The 21,608-nt window shown below is 44.5% G+C and overlaps 1 protein-coding gene across 1 annotated transcript in view; it reads right to left on the reverse strand.

The window, feature by feature from the left end:
* Window positions 1-21,540, reverse strand: part of LOC147109309 (SERTA domain-containing protein 2-like) — a 90,575-nt gene extending 69,035 nt beyond the window's left edge. Inside the window, exon 1 of the mRNA XM_086003131.1 lies at window positions 16,390-21,540. The gene's annotated coding sequence lies outside the window, so the exon portion shown is untranslated. The remainder of the gene's footprint in view (window positions 1-16,389) is intronic.
* Window positions 21,541-21,608: the final 68 nt, after the last annotated feature.

Below are 21,608 nucleotides of genomic sequence, written 5' to 3' on the forward strand. Positions count from 1 at the left end.
TATTTCTTAAGGCTAAAGGGATCAAGGGACATGGGGAGAAAGCAGGGACAGGGTACTGAATTTGGATGATCAGCCATGATCTCATTTAAATGGCGGAACAGGCTCAAGGGGCCGAATGGCCTACTCCTGCTCCTATCTTCTATGTTTCTATGAGTTGAATAGGACACCATGGTTATGAATACTCTGGTACAGCCGGAGATAGTGGCTGGGGAGAGGGATGAAGTTGATGGTGAGGGTATGTAGTTTTTGCTAAGGGTGGAAGGTGATGGCTTCAGTCTTCCCAATGTTTAGCTGGAGGAAATTATGGTTCATCCAAGACTGGATGTCAGATAAGCACTCTGATAGCACAGAGGCATGGATCACGAGGTAGAGCTGGGTGTCCGTGGATGATGTCCGCAGGGTCAGCATGCAAAGCAGGTAGCCAAAGATACATCCTTGGGGTACTCCTGAAGCGACAGTGTGGAGATGGGAACAGAAGATATTGCTGCAGTTGCTCTGGCTACAATTGGATAGGTAAGACTGAAAGCAAGCGAAGGTATTCCCACTAAGCTGGACAGTGTTGGAGAAGTATTGAAGAAAGATGGTGTAATTGACTGTGTCAAAGGTAGCAGAAAGGATGGTTACATGTCAAAGAAAATGTCATTGCGACTTTTGTTAGAGCTGTTTCAGGGCTGTGGTAGAGTCGGAAACCTGATTGGAGGGATTCAAACAGAATTGCTGGGAAAATTAGGCACAGATCTGAGAGGTAACATGTTCACAGACCAGAGAGGAAAGGGAGGTTGGAAATGGGAACTGAGAGGTCAAGGGTATTTTTCTTGGAGGAGGGAATGAAGGTGGTTTTGAAAGGGCTGGGGAGAGGGAACTATTTACAAAATCAGCTAGCATGCGAGTAAGGAAGGGAAGTTGGTTGGTTAGGTGTTTAGTGGGAATGGAGTCTTGGGAGCAGGAGGTAGGTCTCGTGGAAGAGATGAGTTGAGCGAGGGCGTGGGGAGATGCAAAACAAACATAAAAGATAGGAGCAGGAGTGGGAGTAGGCCATTCGGTCCCTCGAGCCTGTTCCGTCATTTAATGAGATCATGGCTGATCATCCAAATTCAGTACCCTGTCCCTGCTTTCTCCCCATATCCCTTTAGCCTTAAATATATCTAACTCCTTCTTGAATATATTTAATGAATTGGCTTGTGTGGTAGAGAATTCCACAGGTTTACCACTCTCTGGGTGAAGAAATTCCTCTGCATCTCAGTCCTAAATGGCTTACCCCTTATCCTTAGACTGTGAGCCCTGGTTCTGGACACCCCCACCATCGGGAACATCCTTCCTGCATCTAGTCTGTCTAGTCCTGTTAGAATTTTAAAAGTTTCAATGAGATCCCCACTCATTCTTCTAAACTCTAGCAAATATAAGCCAAATTGACCCAATCTCTCCTCATATGTCATTCCTGCCATCCCAGGTATCAGTCTGGTGAATCTTCGCTGCACTCTTTCCACGGCAAGAACATCCTTCCTCAGATAAGGCAACCAAAACTGCACACAATACTCAAGGTGTGGTCTCACCAAGGCCCTGTACAACTGCAGCAATACATCCTTGCTCCTGTACTCGAATCCTCTCGCTATGAAGGCCAACATACCGTTTGACTTCTTAACCGCCTGATGTACTGCATGCTTACCTTCAGCGACTGGTGCACAAGGACACCCAGGTCTCGTTGCACTTCCCCTTTTCCCAATCTATTGCCGTTCAGATAATCTGTCTTCCTGTTTTTGCTACCGATGTGGATAACCTCGCATTTATCAACATTGGGCAGATGCATGGCAAATGCAGTATAATCACCCAACCTGTCCAAATCATACTGGAGTTTCTCTGCATCCTCTTCACAGCACACACACCTACCCAGCTTTGTGTCATCTGCAAACTTGGAGATATTACATCTAGTTCCCTCGTCTAGATCATTTTTATATATATATATATATATTGTGAATAGCTGGGGTCCTAGCACCGATCCCTGCGGTACCCCACTAGTCACTGCCTGCCACTCGGAAAAAGACCCGTTTATTCCAACTCTTTGCTTCCTGTCTGCCAACCAGTTTTCTATCCAAGACAGTACCTTACCCCCCAATCCCATGTGCTTTAACTTTGCATGCTAATCTCTTATGCGGGACCTTATTGAAAGCCTTCTGAAAGTCCAAATACACCACATCCACTGGTTCTCCCTTATCTATTCTACCAGTTACATCGTCAAAAAATTCCAGTACATTAGTCAAGCACGATTTACCTTTTGTAAATCCATGTTGACTTTGTCCGATCCTGTCACTGTTTTCCAAGTGCTCTGCTATTACATCTTTTATAATGGACTCTAACATTTTCCCCACTACCGATGTCAGGCTCACCGGTCTATAATTCCCCGTTTTCTCTCTACCACCTTTTTTAAATAGTGGGGTTACATTAGCTATCCTCCAATCCATGGGAACTGTTCCAGAGTCTCTAGAATTTTGGAAGATGACAAGCAATGCATCTACCTGTACTATTTCTAGGGCCCCTTCCTTAAGTACCCTAGAATGTAGATTATCAGGCCCTGGGGATTTATCGGCTTTCAATCCCGTCAATTTCCCTAACACCATTTCCCTACAAATACTGATTTCATTCAATTCCTCCCTCTCATTAGACCCTATGTTCCCCAACATCTCTGGGAGGTTATTTGTGTCCTCCATTGTGAAGACAGAACCAAAGTATGTATTTAATTGATCTGCCATTCTTTGTTCCCCATTATAAATTCCCCTGATTCTGACGGCAAGGGACCTACGCTTGACTTCACCAATCTTTTTCTCTTCACATATCTATGGAAGCTTTTACAGTCAGTTTTTATGTTCCCTGAAAGCTTACTCTCGATCTATTTTCCCCCTCTTAATTAATCCCATTACTAGAAACTAGAGAGGGATGAGGGTTCAGAGTTAGGGTCAATGGGGAACTGGGGAGGTTTGGCTATGTGGACAAGGGGAAAGGGTGCAGCAGTGGCAGCTGCACGTGTGGTCTCTATCTTGGTAAAGACATTTCAGAGCTTCTTGCACCAGTAATTACAGCTGAGGATGGAACAGACAGGGAAGTATTCAGCAATAAACCACTGAAGGAATGGATTTAAATATGAAATGAAAGCTCACGACTGGTCTATACAGAAGGACTCCCAAAAATCTCACTGTGGTTAGTATATCTGTTCGTTGGAAACCCTGCCTGGCATCAGAGGATGTTAAAATGCAATGCATAGACTCTGGAGGGATCTTGCCCTGGAAGTAATTTTCAAATATTACCATTGAAGATATCTTACTGAAACTCTACATCATCTTAAAATATAAAGAACAGTAAGCTGTGGACACTGATCATCATATAGATGGAGTAAAATCAACAAAACTTACCTTCTGAGACAAGGTCATTGACCTGAAATGTTGACTCTCTTTCTCTCTCCACAGATGCTGTCTGACCTGCTGAGCATTTCCAGCATTTTCTGTTTTTATTACCTTTTAATATAATTCACTTTCCTCTTAACTAGTTTCTTTACAGTAAAGTAGAATGTATTTTTTATGTTTATCATTCTTCAGAAGCTTAAAGAAAGTTATATGCTTGCTTTGGCATTTGATTAAAATAGTGAGGTTAACAATAGGTACAATACATTTAAGAACTACTTTACAAAACAAGGAACCTGAATCTCTCCAATATGCAATTTATCCAGTTGGAAAATCTGAGATGTTTGGTGCATTCCTTATTTCTGGAACAAATTCTGTATTTGGCTTACTAAAAGAGTTCCTTGTTTTCTGGTTGAACTGATTTTAAAAGCCTCATCTGATCAAAATATTTTGAAATTAGTATTTATTCATAATTGTAATTATTTCAATATTAATTTGATTATTTATATTTCTTTAAATTTTTCATCCTGGTATGAAAGATGAGCAGATAAAAGTTAAATACTCAATTCAGAAATGGAATTCAAGCTCCAATCCTTGATTTGAGCATTCCACCGCCCTCCCCGACTCTGCACAGGAGACAGCAAACATTAAATCAGAGAATAGTGTTCAGCTGATAATTAGGATTACTGCTCTGAATTTCACTTTTTTACAATACAATCATAAAAAAGCCCTAAATTTGATGCAAATTAAAATTGTTTATAGTTGGAACCCAAAAAAGTGAAGTGTGAAAACCAGGATCATACTACTTATTCAATATTCAGTTTATGTGTGGTATTAGTAAGGAAGGTACTTGAATACCTTGTTTGTTATGTGAAACAGGTTTCAACCCTGTACAAAGAATTCTGATTATTATTTCATATTCCACTGTCAGAGGTGTCGTCTTTCAGATGAGATGTTAAACCAGTCCCGTCTACAGTTTTAGGTGAATGTAAAAGATCCCCTAACACTGTTCAAAGAAGAGCAGGGGAGTTCTCCCAGTGTCCTGGCCAATATTTATACCTCAGCCAACACCACTAAGTCCCTCATTCGCATCTTTGATGGGAACTTGGCTTACAGGAGACAAGACCGTTCTCCATACTGAAGCCACCTGCCTGGCTATACCTTCCGTCATCTGTCCCACCCAAACCACTGTGGTGGCGTTGTGGCCCTTATCACCAAATCTCAACTTGGTCTGTCTTTCTACTCCTCTGGCACCGTCGCCGCCTTTGAGCACCTCACCTTGTTCCTCCCCTCTCACTTCTCCTTTAAAATTCTCTTACCCTACTGCCCATCCAAGCACCACCCAAGTTTCTCACTGAGATAGCCTCACTCCTTTCCTCCCTCAGCCTCTGTACTGAGTGACTTCTCATCCTCGGTGATTTCAGTTTCCATCAAATCTCAACTTGCACTCTCCTCTGAGTTCACTGCCCTCCTGTCCTCCCTTAACCTCTTCATCTATATAAACCCTCCTACCAATAGTCATGGCAGCCCTCTCTACCTTGCCATCTCACATGGCCTCTATTCCCATCATCTCAATCATAGACAAGGCAATCTCTGATCACTTCCTTGTATCCCTCACCACTCGCATTCCCCTTCCAACTTATGCGTCTGCCCCTGGAAAAAAAAACTTTCCCCTAAGTCTGAGCGAGCGGACCTGCGGGAGGAACAGAGTCGGAGACCAGGGATAAAGGCAGCGCAGAGCAGAGGCCTGGGAGTCTGAGTAAGCGGACTACCTGCAAGGGAGCCAGTCGGCAAGCGACACAACGAAGGAGTGACTTCAGAATTCAAAGGTGGCGTTGGCACAAGGGGGCTGAGAGGTGAGTATTTGGGGTAAGTTTTTTTTGTTCTGTTTTGAGTATATTTCTGCTAAGTAGATCATAGCCTATCTAAATAGAGGGAAGTGCTGATTGGTGGTGGCTGTTGAGTGTTTCTTGTTAAGTTTTAAGTTTATTTCTGCTAAATTACCTCCATAGTCTGTTAGAGGCATGGCAGGGCAGCTCAGTCCCGTGATTTGCACATCCAGTGCCATGTGGGATATCCTGGACGCTTCTTGCGGCCTGGACAACCATGTGTGCAGGAAATGTCGCCAAATGCAGCAATTCGAGCTCCGGATTTCGGATTTTGAGCGGCAGCTGGAGTCACTATAGTGCATCCGCGAGGCTGAGAAATACTTGGAAAGCACGTTTCTAGAAATGGACACCCCGCAGCCTCAGAATGTGCAGGCAGAGAGGGAATGGGTGACCGCCAGGCAGGTAAGGCAGGAATCCGCAGAGTGCATCTCGCTTGCTAACTGGTTCACAGTTCTGGAAACTGGTGGGGGTGATGGCTCCCCTGGGGAGAGCAGCTAGAGCCAAGGCGGCTCAGCTGCACGGGGGGGGGGGGGGGGGGGGAGGGAAGGAAGAAGAGTGGAAGAGCAATAGTGATAGGGAATTCATTGGTTAGGGGAACAGATAGGCATTTCTGTTGTTGCAGATGTGACTCCAGGATGGTATGTTGCCTCCCTGGTGCCAGGGTCAAGGATGTCACTGAGTGGCTGCAGGCCACTGAGGGGGGAGGGTGAACAGCCAGAGGTCGTTATATCGATACTAATGACATAGGCAAAAAGAGGGATGAGGTCCTGCAAGCAGACTATAGGGAGATAGGAAAGAGATTAAAAAGCAGGACCTCAAAGGTAGTAATCTCTGGAACACACCTGGTGCCACGTGCTAGTGAGTACAGGAATAGGAGGATAGAACAGATGAATGCATAGCTAGAGAGATGGTGCAGGAGGGAGGGCTTTACATTCCTGAGGCATTGGGACCATTTCTGGGGAAGGTGGGACCTGAACAAGCCAGCCGGGTTACACCTCAACAGAGCCGGGACCAATATTCTCTCGGGGAGGTTTGCTAGTGCTGTTGGGGAGGGTTTAAACGAGCTTGGCAGAGGGATGGGCACCAGCATATAGGAGTAGAAAAGAAGAATAAGGTGCATAAAAGAGCGAGTGTGTTGGATAGTACTAGAGAAGAAAGTAGTACTAGAGGCAGAAGTAGTACCATATTAGATAGGAGCAGACTAAGAAAGACTACGAAAAATTCAAAAATGGGTTTAGAATGCATGTACGTAAACGCACAAAGTGTGGTGAATAAGGTTGGTGAGCTACAAGCACAATTAGCCATGTGGCAATATGACGTGGCAATAACAGAAACGTGGCTTAAAAACGGTGAGGACTGGGCATTTAATATTCAAGGGTACAAGGTGTTCAGAAAAGATAGGGAAGGAAAAAAGGGAGGCGGAGTGGCAGTGCTGATTAAGGAAGACATTGTAGTGTTGGAAAGGGAGAATGTTCTTGAGGGGACAAGGACAGAATCCATTTGGTTAGAGTTGAGGAGCAAAAAGGGTATGATCACGCTATTGGGGGTATTCTACAGGCCTCCAAATAGTGAGAGGGTGGTAGAGGAGCAAATCTGCAGGGAAATTGCAGAGACATGCAAGAGCTATAGAGTGGTGATATCGGGGGACTTTAATTACCCAAATATCGATTGGGATAATGCTAAGGTAAAGGGAAAGGAGGGGGTGGAATTTCTAAAATGTGTTCAGGAGAATTTCCTTGACCAGTATGTTCTTGGCCCAACTAGGAATGAGGCATTGCTGGATCTGGTGCTGGGGAATGAGGTGGGCCAGGTCGACCAAGTGTCTGTGGGAGAACACTTGGGTACGAGTGATCATCGTATCATAAGATTTAGATTAGCAATGGAGAGGAGCAAGGAACAATCTAGAGTGGAACTTCTAAACTGGAATAGGGCTAACTTCAATGGGATGCGAAAGGATCTAGCCAGAGTAAAATGGAACCAAAGACTGACAGGAAAAACTGTTACGGAACAATGGGAGATCTTTAAGGAGATGTTCCAAGTACAGGCTAGGTACGTTCCAACAAGAGGGAAGGGTAAGGGAACCAAAGCAAAGGCTCCTTGGATGACGAGCGAGATAGAGAAGATGAAACAAAAAGAGGGTGTTTGATGAATGTCAGGTGAATTCTTCAAGGGAGAACCAGACCAAATACAATAAGTTGAGAGGGGAAGTGAAGATGAAAATAAGATTGGCAAAGAGAGAATATGAATGGTTAACATAAAAGGGAACCCAAAAATCTTCTACCGGCATGTAAACAGTAAGCGGGTAGTAAGAGACGGGGTGGGGCCTATTAGAGACAAAGAAGGTGATATATGCTTAGAGGCGCAGGGCAAGGCTAGAATATTCAATGAGTACTTTGTACGTATCGGTGTTTACTAAGGAGTTGGATGCTGACAGAATATCGGTAGAAGTGGAAAAGGTAGAAGCAATGGAAGGGGTGAAAATTGATAGACAGGATGTACTAGAAAGACTGGGTATATTTTAGAGTGGATAAGTCGCCTGGTCCAGATGGCTTGCATCCCAGGTTGCTAAGGGAATTGGGGGAGGAGATAGCAGAAGGGCTAGCCATCATTTTCCAATCTTCCCCCAGATGTGGGGGAGCTGCCGGAGGATTGGAAAGTGGCAAATGTGACACCATTGTTCAAGAAAGGGTGCAAGGACAATCCTAGTAACTACAGACCAGTCAGTTTAACATCAGTGGTGGGTAAAGTTTTAGAAACAATAATCAAGGAAAAAATTAACAGGCATTTGGAGAGGTTAAAGCTAATTAAGGAGAGCTAACACGGATTTATAAAAGGCAGATCGTGTTTGACTAATCTAATTGAATTTTTTGATGAAGTAACGGAGGATTGATGAAGGGAATGCAATGGAAGTTGTCTACATGGATTTTAGGAAGGCGTTTGACAAAGTACCACATATAAGGCTGGTTAACAAAATTGAGGCTCATGGAATAGGTGGATCAGTGGCAGCTTGGATAAGAAATTGGCTTAAAGACAGAAAACAGCGAGTTGTGGTAAATGGCTGTTTTTCAGATTGGAGGATGGTAGACAGTGGTGTTCCCACTGTCAGTGCTGGGGCCACTGCTTTTTTTGATATAGATATATAATGTATAAATTAACTGGATATTGGAATACAGAGTAGAATTTCTAAATTTGCCGATGACCCCAAACTTGGGGGTGTGGCAAACAGTGAGGATGATACCAATCGACTGCAACAGGACATAGAGGCTAGCAGAATGGGCAGATGGAATTTAATACAGAGAAGTGTGAGGTGATGCATTTTGGCAGAAGGAACAGGGAGAGGCAATATACACTTAATGGCACAGTTTTAAAGAGTGTGCAGGGACAGAGGGGCCTGGGAGTTAATGTGCATAGGTCCCTGAAGGTGGCAGGACATATTGAGAGAATGGTTATCAAAGCATATGGGATCTTGAGCTTCATAAATGGAGGTTTTGAGTACAAAGTAAAGAAGTTATGCTGAACTTTTATAAAGTGCTGGTTAGGCCACAACTGAAGTATTGCATTCAGTTCTGGTCACCACATTTTAGGAAGGATGTGAAGGCCCTTGAGAGGGTGCAGAGGAGATTTACCAGAATGGTTCCGGGGATGGGGGATCTTAGCTACAAGGTCAGGTTGGAGAAGCTGGATTTGTTTTCATTAGAGCAAAGGAGGTTGAGGAGTGATTTGATAAGAGGTGTACAAGATTATGACAGGTTTGGATAGGCTAGACAGGGAAAGACTGCTCCCACTAGTTGATGGTACAAGGACTGGGGGACACAGATTTAAGGTTTTGGGCAAGAGATACAGGGGGGATGTGAGAAAAATCTTTTTTACGCAGCAAGTGGTGAGGACCTGGAATTCGCTGCCAACGGAGGTGGTGGGAGCGGAGACACTAATATTTTCAAGGGGAGAATGGATAGGCACTTGAGGGAAATAAACTTGCAGGGCTACGGGGATAGAGCGGGGGAATGGGACTGACTAGATTGCTCTACAGAGAGCCGGCATGGACTCAATGGCCTCCTTCTGTGTCATTATGACTATGACTATGATGTTCTCCTTGGGTTTAGCATCACCGATCATACCTGTAAGCAAATCTCAGATCTTCTACAAACCAGAGTGTGTCTTTACCTCTCCAATGTGTAGATAAATAAGTCCAATAAGCAAGTCGTATCCAGCTAGCTGAAGAAGAGAGCCCAAAGGAAATAAAGATCAGCTCTCAATCTGATGTCCTGTGTGTGGGAAAACAGCCATCGCAAAAATTGGACTTTACAGTCATATGAGAACTCACAACTTGTATTAAATTGGAGATGAATCATAGGCGGTCATCATCATCGGCTGTCATCATCATCATGCAGATAAATGATAGTGAGCCCAGAGATTGAGCAGAGAACTCTTGAAACTGTACTTTACCGAGTGCCATGGGACTTCTCATCTTTGCCAAGTGGATTGAATACACATTGTATCAGACCAAGGCTCAGACTATAAACCAACTGACAATTTATTTCACATAGAAGAGGTAAACGAAAGAAATTAGTGTAGTAATTTACAAACTTTGCTAACCTTCCTAATATATCAAAACAGCAAAGATGTTTCTCCTGAGCTATCATTCAATAAAACTAGATCCCTGAAAATGATTGCTCACTTCTTGTATGGCAGATCTCTACCATGGAACCCAGTGCCTCTGATGGTGATCTAAGCACCCACACCTAAAGATATACCCACATTAGAAGCTTCTAGCCACAGTGCTGTCATCAAAGATTACAGCCAATCTATGACCCTGCTCATTCCCACATGTCTCAGACACACTACTGTCAATCAATATACCACCCAAGCTGGTTTGAGTCATCTGTGCCAGGTAACTTGACTTGCCTGTTTCAACATCTTTTGAAAACATTTCAAAACAAAAACCATTAACAAACTAAGCACTTTTAATTAGACTGGCTAATCTCTTAGGCAGTCCCTTGGAACCGAGGATGACTTGCTTCCACATTAAAAATGAGTTCGCAGGTGACTGAGGAGTCCAATGCGGGACCTACAGTCTCTGTCACAGGTGGGGCAGACAGTGGTTGAAGGGGCGGGCGGCCGGGGTGCTTGGGTTGACGTGCGCTCCTTGCGCTTGGCTTCCGCTTGCTCCCGGCAGAGACTCGAGGTGTTCGGCGCCTTTCTGGATGCTTCTCCTCCACTTTGTGCGGTCTTGGGCCAGGGATTCCCAGGTGTCGACGGGGATGTTACACTTTTTCAAGGAGGCTTTGAGGGTGTCCTTGAAGTGTTTCCTCTGCCCACCTGGAGCTCTCTTGCCGTGCTGGAGCTCCGAGTAGAGCGCTTGTTTTGGGAGTCTCGTATCGGGCATATGGACAATGTGACCCGTCAATCGGAGCTGATCAAGCGTGGTCAAAGCTTCGATGCTGGGGATGTTGGTCTGAGCGAGAACACGGATGATGGTGCGCCTATCCTGCCAATGGATTTACAGAACAAACGGGAAACTGTTCAACCTCCGTCACCTCCAATCCATATCCAATGTCGTCCCATCCCCTGGCGAGGATCAGGATAGTGAAAGAGTTTGGGTGGAGATAAGGAATAATAAGGGGAAAAAGTCACTAGTGGGCGTAGTCTATAGGCCTCCTAACAGTTGCAACTCTGTTGGTCGGAGTATAAATCAGGAAATAGTTGGGGCTTGTAATAAGGGAACAGCTATAATTATGGGGGATTTTAACTTTCATATTGACTGGACTAATCAAATTGGGCATGGCAGCATTGAGGAAGAGTTCATAGAGTGTATTAGAGATGGGTTCCTTGAGCAGTATGTAACTGAACTAACCAGGGGGCAGGCAATCTTAGATCTGGTCCTGTGTAATGAAACATGATTAATAAAAAATGTCCTAGTAAAGGATCCCCTTGGAATGAGTGACCATAATATGGTTGAATTCGAAATTCAGTTTGAGGGCGAGAGAGTTGGATCTCAAACCAGCGTACTAAGCTTAAATAAAGGAAACTATGAAGGTATGAGAGTAGAATTGACTAAAGTGGACTGGGAAAACAGATTCAAGTGGAAGACGGTACAAGAGCAGTGGTCTACATTCAAGGAGATATTTCACATCTTTCAAGATAAATATATTCCACTGAGGAAAAAGGGGAGTAAAAGAAAAGACAGCCATCCGTGGCTTAGTAAAGTAATAAAGGATAGTATTCGACTGAAAACAAGGGCATATAAATTAGCCAAATCTAGTGGGAGGATAGAAGATTGCGAAGCATTTAAAAGCCAGCAAACAATAACTAAAAGATTAATTAAGGGAAGATAGATTATGAAAGTAAACTAGCAAAAAATATAAAAACAAACAGATAGCAAGAGTTTCTACAGCTATATAAAAAGAAAAAGGGTGGCTAAAGTGAACATTGGTCCCTTAGAGGATGGGACCGGGAAACTAGTGGTGGGGAACATGGAGATGGCAAAGACGCTGAACAAATATTTTGTATCAGTCTTTACAGTAGAGGACATAAAAAATATCCCAACACTGGACAAACAGGGGGCAATGGGGGGGGGGGGGGGGGGAGGAGCTAAACACAAATTAAAATCACTAAGGAGCTGGTACTCAGTAAAATAATGGGACTTAAGGTGGATAAATCCCCCGGACCTGATGGCCTACATCCTAGGGTCTTGAGAGAAGTGGCAGTAGGGATTGTGGATGCATTGGTGATCATTTTCCAGAACTCCCTGGACTCAGGAAAGGTCCTGGCAGATTGGAAAATTGCTAATGTAACACCCTTATTTAAGAAGGGAAGTAGACAAAAAGCTGGAAACTATAGACCAGTTAGCCTAACATCTGTGGTTGGCAAAATGTTGGAGTCCATTATTAAGGAAACAGTAACAGAGCATTTGGATAAACATAATTTGATAGGACAGAGTCAGCATGGTTTTACGAAGGGGAAGTCATGTTTGACAAATTTGCTCTAATTATTTGAGGATTAACATACAGGGTGGATAAAGGGGAACCAGTGGATGTAGTGTATTTGGACTTCCAAAAGGCATTTGACAAGGTTCCACACAAAAGATTACTGATCAAGATAAAAAAAATCACAGGATTGGGGGTAATACTGGCATGGGTGGAAGATTGGCTATCTAACAGAAAACAAAGAGTTGGGATAAATGGTTCGTTCTCGGGCTGGCAATCAGTAACTAGTGGTGTTCCGCAAGGGTCAGTGCTGGGACCCCAACTCTTTACAATCTATATTAACAATTTGGAGGAAGGGACCGAGTGCAACGTATCCAAGTTTGCCGACGATACAAAGATGGGAGGGAAAGCAGTGAGTGAGGAGGACATAAAAAAACCTGCAAAAGGACATAGACAGGCTAAGTGAGTGGGCAGAGATTTCGCAGATGCAATATAATATTGGAAAGTGTGAGGTTATGCACTTTGGCAGAAAAAATCAAAGAGCAAGTTATTATCTAAATGGAGAGAAACTGCAAAGTGCTACAGTACAAAGGGATCTGGGGGTCCTGGTGCATGAAACACAAAAAGTTAGTATGCAGGTGCAGCAGGTGATCAGGAAGGCCAATGGAATCTTGGCTTTTATTGCAAGGGGGATGGAGTATAAAAACAGGGAAGTCTTGCTGCAGTTATACAGAGTATTGGTGAGGCCACACCTGGAATACTGCGTGCAGTTTTGGTTTCCATATTTAAGAAAAGATATACTTGCTCTCGAGGCGGTTCAGAGAAGGTTCACTCGGTTGATTCCAGAGATGAGGGGGTTGACGTATGAGGAAAGGCTGAGTAGGTTGGGACTCTACTCATTGGAGTTCAGAAGAATGAGAGGCGATCTTATCGAAACATAAGATTGTGAGAGGGCTTGATCGGGTGGATGCGGTGAGGATGTTTCCACTGATGGGTGAGACTAGAACTAGGGGGCATAATCTTAGAATAAGGGGCTGCCCTTTCAAAACTGAGATGAGGAGAAACTTCTTCACTCAGAGGGTAGTAAATCTATGGAATTTGCTGCCCCAGAGAGCTGTGGAAGCTGCAACATTAAATTTAAAATGGAGATAGACATTTTCCTAGCAGATAAGGGAATTAGGGGTTACGGGGAGAGGGCAGGGAAGTGGACGCGAGTCTAGATTCAGATCAGCCATGATCCTATTGAATGGCGGAGCAGGCCCGAGGGGCCGTATGGCCTACTCCTGCTCCTATTTCTTATGTTCTTATGTCGTCGAATTACAGTATGCAGACAACGCTTGCGTCTGCGCTCACTCTGAGGTCGAACTCCAAACCATTGTCAACACCTTCACCGAAGCGTACGAGAGCATAGGCCTTACACTAAACATCTGTAAGACAAAGGTCCTCTACCAACCTGCTCCCGCCACACAGTACCGCCCCCCCGATTATCAAAATCCATGACAAGGCCTTGGACAATGTGGACCACTTTCCACACCTCGGGAACCTACTGTCAACAAGGGCAGACGTCGATGAAGTCCAACACCGCCTTCAGTGTGCTAGTGCAGCCTTCGATCGCCTGAGGAAGAGAGTGAAGACCAGAACCTCAAACCTGGCACTAAGCTCATGGTCTACAGAGCAGCATTGATACCCGCCCTGCTGTATGCCTCAAACATGGACCATGTACAGCAGGCACCTCAAAGCAATGGAGAGGTGCCACCAACACTGCCTCCGCAAGATCCTGCAAATCCATTGGCAGGATAGGTGCACCAACGTCAGTGTTCTCGCTCAGGACAACTGGCTAATATTTCACAGTATTCAAACACAGATGTTTGATCTAGCAGCTCAAAACTGGGCATCCATGAGGCACTGTGGGCCATCAGCAGCAGCAGAATTGTATTCCACAATTTGTAACCTCATGGCCCGGCATATCCCTCACTCTACCATTACCACCAAGCTAGGGGACCAACCCTGGTTCAACAACAAGTGTAGAAGAGCATGCCAGGAGCAGCACCAGGCGTACCTTAAAAATGAGGTGCCAACCCGGGGAAGCTGCAACACAGGACTACATGCATGCTAAAAAGCAGAAGTAGCATGCTATAGACAGGGCTAAGCGGTCCCACAATCAACAGATCAGATCAAAGCTCTGCAGTCCTGCCACATCCAGTCATGAATGGTGGTGGACCATTAAACAACTAACGGGAAGAGGAGGCTCCAAGAATATCCCCATCCTCAATGATGGTGGAGCCCAGCACGTGAGTGCAAAAGACAAGGCTGAAGCGTTTGCAACCAACTTCAGCCAGAACGGCCGAGTGGATGATCCATATCGGCCTACTCCCAAGGTCCCCACCATCACAGAAGCCATTCTTCAACCAATTTGATTCACTCTACATGATATCAAGAAATAGTAGAGTGCACTGGATACAGCAAAGGCTATGGGCCCCGACAACATCTTGGCTATTGTGCTCCAGAACTAGCCACGCCTCTAGCCAAGCTGTTCCAGTACAGCTACAACACTGGCATCTATCCGACAATGTGGAAAACTGCCCAGGTATGTCCTGTCCACAAAAAGCAGGACAAATCCAACCCAGCCAATTACCACCCATCAGTCTACTCTCAATCATCAGCAAAGTGATGGAAGGCGTCATCAACAGTGCTATCAAGCGGCACTTACCAATAACCTGCCCACTGATGCCCAGTTTGGGTTCTGCCAAGACCACTCGGCTCCCGACCTCATTATAGCTTTGGTCCAAACATGGACAAAGGAGCTGAATTCCAGAGGTGAAGTGAGAGTGACTGCCCTAGACATCAAGGCAGCATTTGACCGAGTGTGGCATCAAGGAGCCCTAGTAAAACTGAAGTCAATGGGAATCAGGGGGAAAACACTCCACTGGCTGGAGTCATACCTAGCACAGAGGAAGATGGTTGTGGTGGTTGAAGGTCAATCATCACAGCCCCAGGACATCGCTGCAGGAGTTCCTCAGGGCACTGTCCTAGGCCCAACCATCTTCAGCTGCTTTATCAATGACCATCCCTCCAACATAAGGTCAGAAATGGGGATGTTCGCTGATGACTGCACAGTGTTCAGTGCCATTCGCAACTCCACAGATAATGAAGCAGTCCATGCCCGCATGCAACAAGACCTGGATGACATTCAGGCTTGGGCTGATAAGTGGCAGGTAACATTTGCGCCACAGAAGTGCCAGGCAATGACTATCTCCAACAAGCGAGAGTCTAACCACCTCCCCTTGACATTCAATGGCATTACCATCACCGAATCCTCCACTATCAACATCCTGGGGGGTCACCATTAACCAGAAACTTAACTGGACCAGCCACACAAATATTGTGGCAACAAGAGCAGGTCAGAGGCTAGGTATTCTGCGGTGAGTGTCTCACCTCCTGACTCCTCAAAGCATTTCCACCATCTACAAGGCACAAGTAAGGAGTGTGATAGAATACTCTCTACTTGCCTGGATGAGTGCAGCTCCAACAACACTCGGGAAGCTCAACACCATCCAGGACAAAGCAGCCCGCTTGATTGGCACCCCATCCAACACCTTAAACATTCACTCCCTCCACCACCGGTGTTCCGTGGCTGCAGTGTGTACCATCTACAAGATGCACTGCAGCAACTCACCAAGGCTTCTTCGGCAGGACCTCCCAAACCCGCGACGTCTTCCACCTAGAAGGACAAGGGCAGCAGGCACGTGGGAAGAACACCACCTCCACGTTCCCATCCAAGTCACACACCATCCTGACTTGGAAGTATATCGCCGATCCTTCATCGTCGCTGGGTCAAAATCCTGGAACTCCCTACCCAACAGCACTGTGGGAGTACCTTCACCACATGGACTGCAGCGGCGGGTCACCACCACCTTCTCAAGGGCAACTAGGGATGGGCAATAAATGCTGGTATTGCCTGCGACGCCCTGATCCCATAAACAAATTTTAAAAAGTTAGGGCTTGTCCATTCAAGTGAGAGTGAATTTTTAACAGTGTGATAAGTCTACTACCAAACCACCTCTCTGGTACTGAAAATTTACTTTTACAAGTGTGGAGTCTAATTCCTTCAGATTTTAATTATTATTGGAGGTTTTAAAAAAAAGTTTTTGATTTTACATTGAATTAAATATTCTAACTTACACTTCCTATTTCAGACTCTGCATGCCTCAGTAAGGTATCTTCAGTCTGATTGGTTGAAGAGACACGCTGTTGCTTGTCCTGTTCACACAGGTCCCAGATCAGATTCTTGATGACTGTAAGTTACTGCTCAAAAGCCCACAAAAAGTCTGTGGGCAGCTGCAAGAATAATGAACAGTGAGCGCTGTTTGACCCGGATTTTGCAGTCAGCAGTGAACAATGAGTTTTCGAAAAGGCCATTTTCTGAACGAACCTAGGTTTTTAACCCTTTGTGCTGTTACTAGTAATAAAACAAAAACAATCACATGCAAAAATGCTTCAGTTTTTGTCACTTTCTCCTAGCTTCCTTAAAAAAATACTTTTCTATTACTACCTACAAATGTGGATTTTTATAGGTAGAGCTTATATTCTGAAAATTCCTGTGTTCTTTTAACATTTACATTTGATTCCTATAGCTATTTCTAAACATAGTTCTGCCCTTTAAACTAATAGTATAAGTAGCTACCAACAGTGTAGAAGATGGATGAAGTTGCTGAGTGATTTGGGGTATAAATAAGTGAGTGACATTTCAGTGCTAGGTTGGTGAGTGTACTGTGGGAAACACACTGGGTAGGTGACTGAGTGATTGGTGGGATAGGTGATTCATTTACTGCTGACTCAAATATCAAATAAGGTATGCACTAAATATGGGGGATGGGTGTTGATTAGTATTTTAATTCTGACATTTATCTTTGGGATATGTTCCAAATTACAGTATTTACATTCCAATTCAAACAATAATGCTTTTTTAGGAGACAGTCATTTCTGTTACCAAAGCAGCTTAAAACAGTCAGGAATAAAAGTAGAAAGTAAGACTCCTGAAAAGCAGTCTAGCTTGTGCAACAGAAACTGCAGCTTAGGCAAAAAAGGCCCCAGAAGAGGTAGGATCAACAAGTCAGAATGCAGAGTAATTAGTCCATTCAGGCCAAATAAGTCAACCCACTGAAGTGGGAACACAGCATATTCATGTTATTATTCAGACATAAGTTGGTATTGATTAAACTAAGTGAATCTTATCTCTGTACATTCACTTTACTGTGAAATAAAGCAGCTTGATGATTTGAACCAATCTACGCCTCAGTGTTTATTTTGTTTGCCTTTGAAGAGATTGATGGAATACATATGCAAGAAACACCTATCTGGTTCAGATTACAAGGGGGTTCCAATGTTACACCTATCATACAAGTAGATATAGGGCAATGTGAATCAACTCCCATAAAAGACGCTCAGATCCCTTACTGGAGTGACTGATGCTGCAGAACCCCAGAAGGCATCAATGGCAGTTCTGAATTTCTAACAAGCATTCACTTATGTACCACCAAAATCAGAGCCCCTACAAGTACATCTCAGATCAGACCCAAACCAATATGACATTCTGGGTACATTTAGTAGACAATGACAAGTGAGATGATAGTTGGAGCTCCTCCTTAAATGGATGCCTGGAGGTCTGAAATCCGAGAAAGAGCAAAGTCTCAAAGTCTTGGTAAACAAATACTAGTTTTTCTGCTAGTGCTTAATGATCATCATTAACCTCTATTCTACACCCACAGAATCCACCATTGCTAATCTTCAGCCGTGTAGGCCCTATGCTCTGGAATTCCCTCCCCAAAACCGCTCCACCTTCTTTTAAGACCCTCTTTAAAACCCACCTCCTTTTTAAAGCTTGTGGTCACCCCACCTAATATCTCCAAACATTGGCTCAGCATCTTTTTCTTGTGTCTAAAAGTGACGCCCGAGGAGAGCAAACCACCACCCAAGAATGGTGCCAAGAAAGCCATAAAGTAAACCCAAGCAAAGGACGGCACAAAGCGGAGAAGGTCGAGGAAGGAGAGATACTCGATTTACATCTACAAAGTAATGAAGCAGGTTCACCCCAACTCTGGCATCTCCTCCAAGCCTGTGAGCGTCATGAACTCCTTTGTGAACGATATTTGAGTGCAATGCAGGTGAAACTTCCTGCCTGACCATTACAATACGCGCTCGACCATCAGCTCCAGGGAGAGCCAGACCGCCATGTACCTGCTGCTGCACGGGAAAGCTCCATGTCGTAAGGGACAAAGACGGTGACCAAGTACACCAGCTCCAAGTAAAACTCCGCAATGTTCTGAAAAAAAAACTTTGTTCAGATTTACCTACATCACTGCAGGCACCCTTAAGATCCCACGTAAATATTTTTCCAATCTATCACCTTTATCTCTCTTGATTCCTACTCTTGCTAGCAGTCGAAGATAATTTCAAATTTGGTATACAAAAATTGGACATTTTTAAAATTAAAGTTTGTTCAACTATTAACAGAATTTGACTTGTATGAAAAGTTACAATTTCTTAAGCGATTCTTATGACCTCTTAAACATTTCTATAAAGTGCATCCTTTGCCAATAGCTCTATTTCCATAAGAGATAAAAAATACTAATTCAGGGTGGTTGATTTTAACAGGAGGCTGAATTGGTGCTGGGGGCCACGCAACTGAAAATCAGGAACGAAGCGAGGCCCAGACAATTTGAACGGCCAGGCTTCATTATAAGGTCGTCAGGCTGGGCGGCTGATCCCATCGGCAGCAGGATGGCTGTTCACCTTGACCAAGCAATTTCTGGCAGCAGTCCTGAGCCACTATTTAAAGGGCAAATGCACCTCTTAAAAAGAGAGAGGTGGCATTCAATCAATTGGAAGACTGGTTTATTCCCTGTTTGCTACGGTACTGCAGTTCGGACATGGCTGGAAGTTCAGGGGGGGGCGGGCCGAAGTTGCCCCCAAGTTTTCAGACACCTTCCTGGAAGTGCTACTGGCAGCAGTCAGGGCCAGGAGGGAAGTGCTGTTCCCACAGTGGCAATAACAGGCCCACCAGCATCACAAAGAAAGCCCAGTTGGAGGTGTCAGAGGAAGTGAGTGGCAGGAGCATCACCCCAAAGACCTGGATCCAGTGCCACAAGAGAATCAATTACCTCACCAGATCAGTAAACTCGAACTACAGCTCCTTTCTACCCACCCCCCATCTCTTGTATTGCACCCGCTCAGTCACTCTTCCTTCCAGCATTCAGACCAATCACCATCCCTGCATCACTTCCCTCACCACCCCCCCCAAATCACAAGGGCACACTACCACCTCATGCTCACTCCTAACACCTCCTACTTGCTGCCTTCGCTGCTCCACTTACAGCATGCTCATCTCATCGGCTGTCAATTACTGAACCTGCACCTCTTCTCACTTCCTTTACTCACATTCACTCAAGATATCCTCATTCGCCTAGCATCTTGCTCGTTTTCCCTCAGCTGTATACATGCAGAAGCCCAGCATGTGCACTTGCCTTCTCAGTAGCCACTCATAACCCTTTCTGCCTCCTTCTGCAGAAGAGTGCAAAAACACAAGGGAGAGAACCAAGACTGGTGAAGGTCCAGCCGACATCTTGGCCCTAGCCCAGGTAGAGGAGGTGGCACTGGAAATCAAGTGAGGCATCCAGAGCAATGAGCGCTGGAGATGGCGAGGTTGGTGGCTCCGCTGAGCAAGATGACTGGTTATCACTTGTACCACTTCATGTATCTCTAGCAATTGTACCTACTGCCAACATCAAGACCATAACTAGCATGGCCAAGCCTTTCATATGCAAATATCCAGTCTTTCATTGCCATACTATCTCTTATCCCCTTCTTCTTTGCTCTAGGTCCTTCTCAGCAGCAAAATCAGCCTCAACAAGCTCCTGAAAATACCTCAGACGGCATTCCTCCCAAGGAACCATAATCAAGCACTACATCCCTCTCAAGCACCAGCACAGAAATTGGCACCCCTGATGTGATAGCGAGTTAGATGTCACTGCACCCTGTGAAACACAGCACGAGTAAAAGCAGGTACTGGTGGCAAGGACAGTCCAGGAGTTGGCTCCTCACAGCGAGACCTCCTCTTCTAGCTTTGCTGAGCGCAACAGAGATGCGGACCTCCCGGGTTTGACCATAGAAAGAAAAATGGTTGAGGCACACCATGATTATGAGGTATTGGCAGACCTGCCAATCACTGAGCACCTTGTTTGAAAGTATGGAAGTGCGCAATTCCAGCACATGCCGACTTCTCTCATGGCATTTCCACTCTGCAATTTACCCTAGACAGTATGGCCACCTCCAGGGATACGGCAGCCAAGCCCTCATAGCAGGAGTCATGCCACCAGCTTTTCCAGCTTTGATGGAAGATCAGACAGCTGCCATCAGACTCTGAGCTCCAATATCTGCTCCAGCTTGGAGAGACTGGTGCAACCACATGGACTGGGGCTTTCAAAGTGCTAGTCATCTCCTGCAGTCTGCTCTTCCTCAGATCAGTGGGAGTGACAGTGGAGCTTCAGGAAAAGCAAGTATTGCCCTGTCTCAGGTTATCAGCATGTCTGCCTTTCTTTCCAATATTATGTGCAAACTGTGGCTGCAAATCTTTTATGCAAAAGATCAAAAAGCAGATTTCAGAAATGTTCATGGTGTATTACACCAAATATATACTATTTGTTTTTCTTAATCAACTTTATAATTTTTTTTAAACTTTGAAAGGAAAGCTTATCTAGGAAATTTGAAAGTGTTACAAAGTAAATAATTGGTGAAACTCTAAGCCGTTGTCATGTTAAAATTATAGCACAGAACTTGCACCTTCAGAAATCCCTGGTTGAAGCATCATACATTTATCCTAAAAGTCCCATTATTTAAAACCAGCTTTGCTTGTGGAGAGTAACCTTCAGTTTTGTAAAGATCACAAGGCCATTCTTAATTATTCTCTTACATCAACCCAACACTGAACTCCTTCCACCTCCTCTCCCCAATATACATATTAAAATCCCTCACTTCTCCATGTGCAATGGATACTGTGTGAAGTTAAATCCAAACCAGCTTTGAAGTCCTTATTCAATGGCTCCAATATCTACACTGTAGGCAGCATACATAAGACACCATTTAAGCTCCATCGATACACTTGTACGCCAATAAGATTATTTTGCTGAGACATGGCAACCAATGTGCTAATTCTACAATATAAACCTGGGGCAAACTAAGTTTTTTTTTATAAATGAGAACTTAAAATGACCACAATATTTTTTTAATTAAAAAAGATAAATAGTTTTGTTCAGTAAGGTAAGGAAGAGGAAAGAAAAACTTTTAAAGTAAGCTTGCATTTGCAATATGTAATTCCTCATGCTAATATAATTAGCAAGTCAATA

The sequence above is a fragment of the Somniosus microcephalus genome, chromosome 12, assembly GCF_052327205.1.
Source record: "Somniosus microcephalus isolate GS21.2 chromosome 12, FLI_Smic_1.0, whole genome shotgun sequence".
Taxonomy (NCBI): Eukaryota; Metazoa; Chordata; class Chondrichthyes; order Squaliformes; family Somniosidae; genus Somniosus; species Somniosus microcephalus.